This window comes from Brienomyrus brachyistius, chromosome 13 (assembly GCF_023856365.1).
Source record: "Brienomyrus brachyistius isolate T26 chromosome 13, BBRACH_0.4, whole genome shotgun sequence".
NCBI lineage: Eukaryota > Metazoa > Chordata > Actinopteri > Osteoglossiformes > Mormyridae > Brienomyrus > Brienomyrus brachyistius.
In genome coordinates, this window is record NC_064545.1 from 5270701 (window position 1) to 5280037 (window position 9337).

Here is a 9337-nt window from a genome sequence, read left to right on the forward strand (position 1 = left end):
AGATTTGACTGCATAACAATTGGAAATACCATCCCATTAATGTTACAGTAAGAATGCTCTCTGCTGACTTTGAGAGGACCTTCACATAACATTGACTAAAGTTCTGGAAACGTTCCCTGTTAGCTGAGGAGATGCGGCACAGTGTATGCGATCACCCTCGATCGTTAGTCGCAGGAACCCCTCGAAGACCCCCAGGGACCACACGGGTGTCTCCTGACCTGACCTGTGCTTTAAAAAGTCAGACTCTTGTGGATTCCACTCTGCATGTCAGCAATCCAATGAGCTTCCTTGCATCAATATCTTAGGGATCCTGTTTCGAGGTTTGGAAGCTGACACCTTTGAAATGCTAACGAACTAATTATGCTGTTGATAGCCTTTTGTTCATCAGTTAACATACTTTCTGCTGTACCTGTGTGCGCTGACCTGTGGGTCACTTTGACTAAAGCATCAAGTCAATAAAGAAATAAACATGTTTATGGATGGATGTCCTGCGCCTTGGGTTGAAGGGCTCTCTAACAGAGACGTGTGTCATCCCAGTCCGGCCTTTAAACCGAAACCCGCTGCTTGTTTAACCCCTCACTGGTTTGGCATCGGGGGGCATGGTAGTGTAGCACCCCAGCTCTATGTATGTGGAGTTTGCATGCTCATCCTGTGTCTCCCATATCCATATAGTCTGTAGGTATGAATGCTGCGTGAGTGCAATGGGTATTCCCTGCCTTGCACCAGTTGCTTCTGAGATAGGCTCTGTACCTCTGCAACCCTACACAGGACAAATGGGCATAAAAACAGATGGATGGATGGTTCTGCTTATCAAGGGAAAACGTTTATTAGACATTCAAGAAGGGCAGGGTGAAATGTACGAATGGGCATGTGCTCGCTCTGGTGTTGCAGTTGTTCTGTTTTGCGATCAGCAGGGTTTGCAAATTTATGTGAAGAGTGGAGGGGAAGTGGTGTTTACAGGACCGATGCACACCCAGGGAAACATTTCTGTTGGCCTACAAGCACCCAGGCATTTCAGCATGGTATTTTCACACATAAACATAATCATAAAAACAAACATGCACCATAAACACTGTGCCGAAGGGCAGAAATTGATTTCAAGTGATTTTAGTACTTAGAATAGCATAAACATGAGAAAGCAAACTTATTATCTGTAGAAGTATATGGCCAAAGTACTCTGCTGAAATCATGCTGTTCAGCACGCCTGCCAAATGTAATGGCGTTCATCTGAAGTTTCATATATAATTATCTTTTTTTAATACATAAAAGCTGGCTAATGTTCACATCTGCAGAACAGATTTCTGGAAATGTTGGGCCTTCAAACACGGATGGCAGGACTACTGGCCTAAAATGGGTTATCGCTTTAGCGTCGGAGCTTCAGTGTTGTGGATAGACCTCCGCTAGAGATGTTTTCCTCAGGGACCCACAGGGTCTATGTTTTTGCTCCATCTGAGCTCCCGCTAGGTCTATATATTTATGACATTTTGTGAGCGAGAGAGCATCCACATTTTCAACTCACCAAATGTATTAACCCTAGTAGGAGTGGCTGACAGAGAAGGGGTTAGAGGGTTTCACTTTCAAAGAATCACCTCTCAAACACTTTTTAGACAGCAAAGACAAACGCATCGTATTCAAAGCAGATGTTTAAAAAACACAGCTGCATTTGTTAATGCTTCCTCTGAAAAAATGTGGCAGTTATCCACCAAGTCAAACCTCAGCGTAATAACAGCATTGTGCTGGCTATTTGCTTTCGTGGATTCAGGAACAAGAAAAACAACAATACACGCACTTTTTTTGGAAGGGCTGTGTGACCGAATTATACAAAGAAGTACGCATGTTCTGGGGGTTGTGGTAGTTTCAGTTTGTTGTAGTTTTGCTGGTGCCAAGGCTGAAAATCTGGAAATTAAGCCCACCTGTGGCGAGTAATTCGGACGATGGGCGAGTACAAAAAAAAGTAACACTAGCCCAGCTGGCTAGTAGCAAAAAATCTTAAGTTCCGCCCCTGGTTGAAACCATGTATAAGCTTCAAGGACTATGTAGAAGAGTACTCAGCAATCCTTGTTGCTGTCAACATGTTAAATTACAAAGGTAAAGAAGGGTGTAGATGCTCAGGTCTGCGGGCAGCATAGCCGTCCGCCACACTGTCCGGAGTTAACCCGGCCATGTGTTTGTGCCTCTCGCATCAAAGAAGCGGGAGTAACCTTGCAAAAAGTTCCTCCTAAACAGGCAGCTAATTTAGCCGCTGAAGTGCCGTGCCCGACCTCAGACGCCGCGAGGCTAATGAGACAGATGCCGTCCTTCAAGGAGCACTGGGCAGTCCTGGAAAACCGCCATGCATGTCCTGGGTGTCTGGAGCCCGGACAGGCCTCTGCGGGCTGAGGTGTCACACTCCCAGGAGACGAGAGCGGCCCCTGACACACATGAGGTGGGAGGGGGCGGCCAGACCGCGGGTTAGCGGGCCCTGGGCACGTGCTCGTTCCCGGGGTGACTTGTCATCCGGCTCACGAGACGACAAAAGCCGCAAATGCGAGTGGATGGGGGGGGGGGGGGGGTCCATGTAATGAATGGGAGTGCAAGGGAGGTCACAGCATCTCTTAGCCATTAGCTGCTACTCACCAGGAATGATGCTAATCATTACATGGGTGCTGCTTTGCAGAGACCAGCACTGTCCTGGGAACAAAGCCTGCCCCCTGGAGGGGAGTAGCCGCTGCCGCTCACTCTCGCAGTGACCTTCACAGCTTCGGGCAGCCCGACGAGACCGCAGACAGACCAAGAATTAATTGCAACAATTAGCATTTTAAGATTATAATGACCGCCGATCGATGCACTATGCAAATAGGGGCATCGACGTGGTGCGGAAAGCGTGCTAATTGTGTTTTCCAAACAAACAGGGGCCCGAATGTCTGTTCCATAATGGAAGAGGAGGCACGGATGGGGCTTAGATCCCTGACAGCCTCAGATGCTGGGGAAGGAGTTTGCTCAGGCCGGCACCCTTCAAGGAGATTAAAAAAGTTATGGAGTGAAGGCCTTGAAGTATCCGAATATGAACAAGGCGAAGGTCCGCAGGCTTTGAAGTTTGCGACTTGGCGGGGAGGGGGTTTGGAGGTGTTGAGAATGGAGTGTGTGTGTGTGGGGAGGGGGGGGGGGGGGTCGGTTGATGTTGACAGAGCTCCTCTAATGGGCAATGTCTTCCCACCACAACAGTAACCTCGCACGTGTTGAGTGCGACGCATCGTGCCGCATGTGCATGTTTCTCGCTGCCTGCTCAGCTGCGATGCGGCGGCAGCAGACGACCATGTGGAGGGGCGCATAGTCGCCTGCGCTGGTAGTCAGCGTAATGAATTAGTTTTAGCTTTATTACCGGCGCCCAGATTTTCCATTCTGGTTATTAAACCACGTTAGAAATTCACTTCCATTTAAGAGAAGACCCTCTAATCCTGTTTGCGTGGCACGGTATATAATAGTAAATATAATTTAAGCAGAATTGGAGGCAAGGGTGCAATCACTGAAAGTGAGACTGATGTGATGCTATTATGTTTATTATCGGGGTGATGTCACCGCACCCATCACCCTGGCGGTGGATCTGTCCAATGGCGCACGGGGAAGACGCTCTGGGCGTCCCCAAAGCCCCAATAAATCATCTCCCGTTCTCGAATTCAGGGGCATGGCTTTTAAATCCCTGTCACCTCACCCTTCTTCATGTCCCATTTACAAACTGTCCACCCTATTCGCCACAGATCCGACAAGAGCCCCCTATAGGGGGCATACCAGAGCAAGGCACTTATACTAATTGCATGTTATTAATTAGGTGGCCTGGGTGGGAGCGCGGCAGTGATGGGGCGCTGATGAGATGGGGCTGGTATTAATGCCGGGATGCTTTTATGCTAATTACATTTCAGCTTTTCTGCACTAACTGCTCCTCGCTATGAACTATCAGTATTACAGAACACAACTGCATAGCGATAAATATTTGATTAAACCCCCTATTAGCTAAGACAGTACGGCTTGAGATTACAGGTGAGACCATAAAACGGGGGATATGACACATCATTAGCCGTTTGATGCAGCGCTAATTGCTGCTAATTCCCTGTCTGGCCTTAAATCCCCTGCTTAAATCCCCCGCTTATTTCATTTAACTGATCGACGTGTGCGATCCAGAACACGCCCCGAGATCCCAGAATGCAGGCATTGCAGTCTCTCACACAAATAAAAAGTCTGTCATCAGTAGAGCCTTCAGTAACAGGGCAGCATCCCTACTGACCCACCGTGCGCTTCTCTTCTGAACCCAGGTCAGGTATCAGCATCCCTACTGACCCGCAGTGCCCCTTTCTCCTGTACCCGGGTCAGCTATCAGCATCCCTACTGACCCACCGTGCGCTTCTCTTCTGAACCCGGGTCAGCTATCAGCATCCCTACTGACCCGCAGTGCCCCTCTCTCCTGTACCCGGGTCAGCTATCAGCATCCCTACTGACCCGCCGTGCCCCTCTCTCCTGTACCCGGGTCAGCTATCAGCATCCCTACTGACCCGCCGTGCCCCTCTCTCCTGTACCCGGGTCAGCTATCAGCATCCCTACTGACCCGCCGTGCCCCTCTCTCCTGTACCCGGGTCAGCTATCAGCATCCCTACTGACCCGCAGTGCCCCTCTCTCCTGTACCCGGGTCAGCTATCAGCATCCCTACTGACCCGCCGTGCCCCTCTCTCCTGTACCCGGGTCAGCTATCAGCATCCCTACTGACCCGCCGTGCCCCTCTCTCCTGTACCCGGGTCAGCTATCAGCATCCCTACTGACCCGCCGTGCCCCTCTCTCCTGTACCCAGGTTAGACATCAACCATATACATGCCAAAGATACAGTAGCCCACCCGCAGAGTTCCTGGCCAGTAGGGGCAGCCGGCAGATGACCTACAGACGCGGGACAGAGGGCTACACAAACGCATACAGACACTGCGTTTGCGGTTTGTTAGCATGCACGGCTTGCTAGTTGACCAGCTGACCTTTTGTCTCCTGTATCACACTATGGAGTTTAGTTTGTCTCTTTCATACTCTTCTGGCTTTTGTCCATTATTCATTTACACTATTGTTACCCTAAGCTTTGGTATGTCAGAAAGTGGCATTATTTGATTCTTTGTTAAGTGCTTTGGGGAGCCCATGTGGTCTAGGGCACTACGTGACAATGAATTGAGCTGAATTGAATCCATCATGATAAAAATGAACCTCTTTGCTACAGGCTTTGCTTATCAAACCATCCAGAGACAATGTATACCACATAATAATGTATAAGGTCAAGGTTTAACCTGTTTTCTGTGGTGCAAGTGTCTTAACACAATAACAGTCCAGCGTAGGGTCAAGTCAATTGTGGGCAGTTAATGGAAGCCATTTTAAGAAGATTTTACCCGAGAATGGAATGTAATACAGTGTTTTCAGGCAGCCCTGTATAACCTCAAGGACAACAAACACTAGGCTGACCCTGAAACCAGTTATTAGAGTCTTTATACCTCATATGGTCAGGACCAATTATTGCAATTAAACATTTCTTGGGACTCTGTCTTCAGAAGAGCTCGAGTTCATCCTGAGGAGAAAAACTGCTTTTTCTGAGGAGCCTCCAACCCCCGACTCTAAAGATGTCACTTAACCTCTAGATCAGTTTAAAATTGAACAGAAGAAGCATCCAGTCAGGTCTCCATACATCTCACAAGACGCAGGGTACAGAGTGACCTCAGCAATGGGGGAACACAAAATCCCAGAATGCACTGGTGGTTGAAATAAAAAAGTGGATCTCTAAGATGGGAAATGAGCTCAACTCTACTGGCAATCAAACTGCGATTTCAAAGGACACAGTGTTTCAGACGCTGTTGTCTTAGCATAGCGAGTAAAGCAAAGAACCTCAGTTTAAAAGCTCCAAGCTGTGAACATACACATTAGAGGTACGTTTAGGGGACGTGGGTTACAGCTACCGACATGTGTCACGATCAGACAGAGGGTTCTGAGGTCACGACAAAGCGGATGCACCTGGTTGCCAATGTCCAGCCTGGAACGGAGCACGTCTGCCATACAGCGCAGCGGGAGGCCCGGCAGGTGACCTGATTCAAACTTTTGTCAAAGTAAGACACAGCCCAGTAAACAGCAGCGAGAAACAGGCATCTGTGTTGTCCGTCTTGGTCTCCCACCCCCTGCTGGTTATTCAGGGGATCTGAAATTAGAAGGAGCCCGGACACTAAAGGCGGCAGCTGGACGTCAGAGAAGGGAGCGAAATAGGGGCGCGTCAGACACTCAGGTGACAAAAGAGGGCCAAGGGGTCTGGACCTTGTACTGAATTATTTGAAGTATTGAATTATTGAGGTACTGTACGTACCGGCACGGGAAAAAGCATTTGGTAAAACTAATGCGAACAGAATAGGAGCGGTGTGCAAAAGCAAGACGGAGACCTCAAAACCGTGGCATTTCCTTTCAGTTATCACTGCTTATCCAGCATTGTGGCACTCTGCAGTTAAGACTCTGTGTCTGTAATCAGAAGGTTGCTGGTTCAAGACCCTTAACCCCAATTTTTCCAGGCACTGGTTGACCCTGCTGTATGACCCTCACTTGTATGTCGCTTTAAGGGGAAAAGTATCTGCTAAATTAATGTGAAACGACGTACAGTTTGTAATTGTTAATGCATCCATCTTCCATCTTCCCATTGCAAGACAGAGTATGAAGCCTGTCCCAGTGAGCTCAGGAAAATGCCCCCTACGGGCTGTCAGGGTAAACACCCCCACTCACATACTATGGCCTTTGTGGAAACAGCCGTTAGCTAACAGCATGTTCTTGGATTGCAGGTTCCCAGGAGGCCTAGGCAACGCAGAAGGGACTTATTTGCATTTATTTTGCAGATGCTTACACCCAAAGAGATGTACAGCTGAGAAAGCAGGGTCACATGGTCTTGGAAGCAATCAGGGGCCCAATGATGAAATCACCTTGCAGAACCTGGGACTTGAACTAATGACCTTCCGACCACAGGCACGACCTCCGCACACACATAGAACCAGGGATGAAAAGGAAACCACGACCTTCAGCGATGAGAGGCTGCATCGCTAACCAGCCCTGTACATACATTCACATTTCAGCGAAGCAATTCAGGTTAATTAATTATTACATCAGGGGCCCCCCTATGGGACATGAACCAAAAAACCTGGATATAAGGTCTTTAACTATTACACCAACCATGTTATGCTGGGAAGCCAGGGGCAAAATCAGCGTTATGTCTGCACAATTCATGAGATAACAAGACGCAAGCTCAGAATGGTTAACATTTAATTCTGCACGGCTGCACCCGCAGCCTGCTTGTTCATTTCGTGCAGCACAGTGCTGAAGGGGACGCTGCTTTGCCTGAGAATAAGAGACTGCCTCTGAATCCTCTTACATGCAGCCTGATTGCTTTTTGACTCGGGCTTTAAATGAATTGTGCAGAGCGGCGATAAAAAGCTTATTGTCAGGTATAAAAGCCGCAAGCAGAGGAGAGAGGGGACACACAGCTAGCCCGCACCACGCTGCCGCATACCACGCGTGCATTCGCTCCTTCACTGCCAGGCCGGATTACAGTTTAATTTCACCGTGTTTCGCTGAGTGCGGAAGAGTCGTCTGTGGTGCTGGCAAGGGGGGACAAGGGGCGACCCCAAGATTCATTTTAGATCTCATTTACCAGGGTACGCAAACTCTTCCCAAGCCTCGTAAGCAGGAAGCGCGCGTGTGCTTGCGTGACGTGCCAGCCAGCCTCCCGGTTGTCAATCAGGGATCAGAGAAGATGAGGGTGGGAAAGGAGAGGGCACTACCCACCGCAGACGCATTCAGGCCGACACCGTTTGTGAAAGCGAAGACCTCATGGGGGCTGGAGGGACCCTCTGGGATCGCTGTCCCACCGCCAGGTAACATAGATGCCCGACGCGATGTTTCGGATGAGCCCCGCTGACTGCAACTCTCCGGTGCCACTAACGCTTCCGGAAGGATCCGTGGCGCCGGCTGACATTTTCAAAGATTCCGCTGCAATAAGTGAAGCCGGTTAATTAGTCTATAAATAACCAAGCAATTTCTCTAAAGAGAAACTGGGGGGGGGAGAGAAATCTGTAAAAAAAAAAAAATTAAGTGGAAGCGTACCAAATACCACAGCAGTGTCCAAAGTAGTTTTCGTGGGGGGGCTGGTTTTTAATGAATTACGCAGTGCTGGGCAGCATGGAGGGGGCCAGGGTGCCGCGGTGAGTCAGAGACGGCAGGAGTCGCCGGGCTTCTCCGCAGCCCGCGTTGGGTAATTAGCCGGTAGGGCCCGGCGCGCTTCCGTGCGTGTGGGAAATAATGATGCCGCATCGAGGAGCGCGCCAAAAAAGTAAATAAAATAATAATGAGAAATAAAGAGGGAGAGGAGTGAAGCTTTGGTCCCGACAGCCTGAGGCACGTCAGACATTCGTTAATGACATAGTCAGGGCTATAAGCACCATTCTTAATATAGAAGCCACTCCCCCCCCCCCAACCCCAGGAGCAGATCCGAGGGAACAGCGGATGACACAGCTCAGGGACGACTCAGGGCCTGACCTCCTTCTGCCCCAACCTCTCCCCCCCCAAAAGCACTCCCACTCAAACTTTATTTAATGATTAAAGTTTCTGCAGCAAAAAAAAAATGTTAAATGCCAGCATCCCCCGTGAGCCTGGGAGGGGCAGAGGGAGGAAAGCTTTCATAAAACATGGCCGCCGAGCGGATTCATCGCACGGGAGGCTCCGCCGGCTAATTCATTCCTCCTTTGGCTGGCTTCCAGAGCCAGCCGGCCTCCCCACTAATTCTCGGCTAATTTACATCCCAGGTACCCAGAGACCTTTTTTTTTCCGAAGCAGGATGCGTTCGCGTAACTGTAATGGATTCACACAGGGTTACAGCACGGAGTCATCGATTGGCCAGGCGCACGGGACCCGGCGCTGGCCGCCTGACACAGGCGGCGAATGAAATGTGACCCCCGGCAAGCAGGGCCGAGCCACTCAGGCCCGGCGTAATCCATTAGCGCGGAGCTTCCTCCCGTCCCATTTAATTAATGAAGTGATCTGAAAGAAGTACCACTTTCCCAGGCCCCAGAGCTTGGGAGGGAGGCGGTGAAATACAGCCTATAATATACACAACACTGAGATATGAATGTCGATGGTGCCAGTGTATTTTTGTTACGGCGAATTATCTGGATAATTTAAAATAATAAACTTTCAGCACCCAGTTATTTCACTTGGCAAACTGTATGCATCCCAGTATTTTAAAAATCGATCCGCTGAACCCCCCCGTATTCTGTGCAATACGGTGACAGAGAGAATCCACAGAGAACAGTTT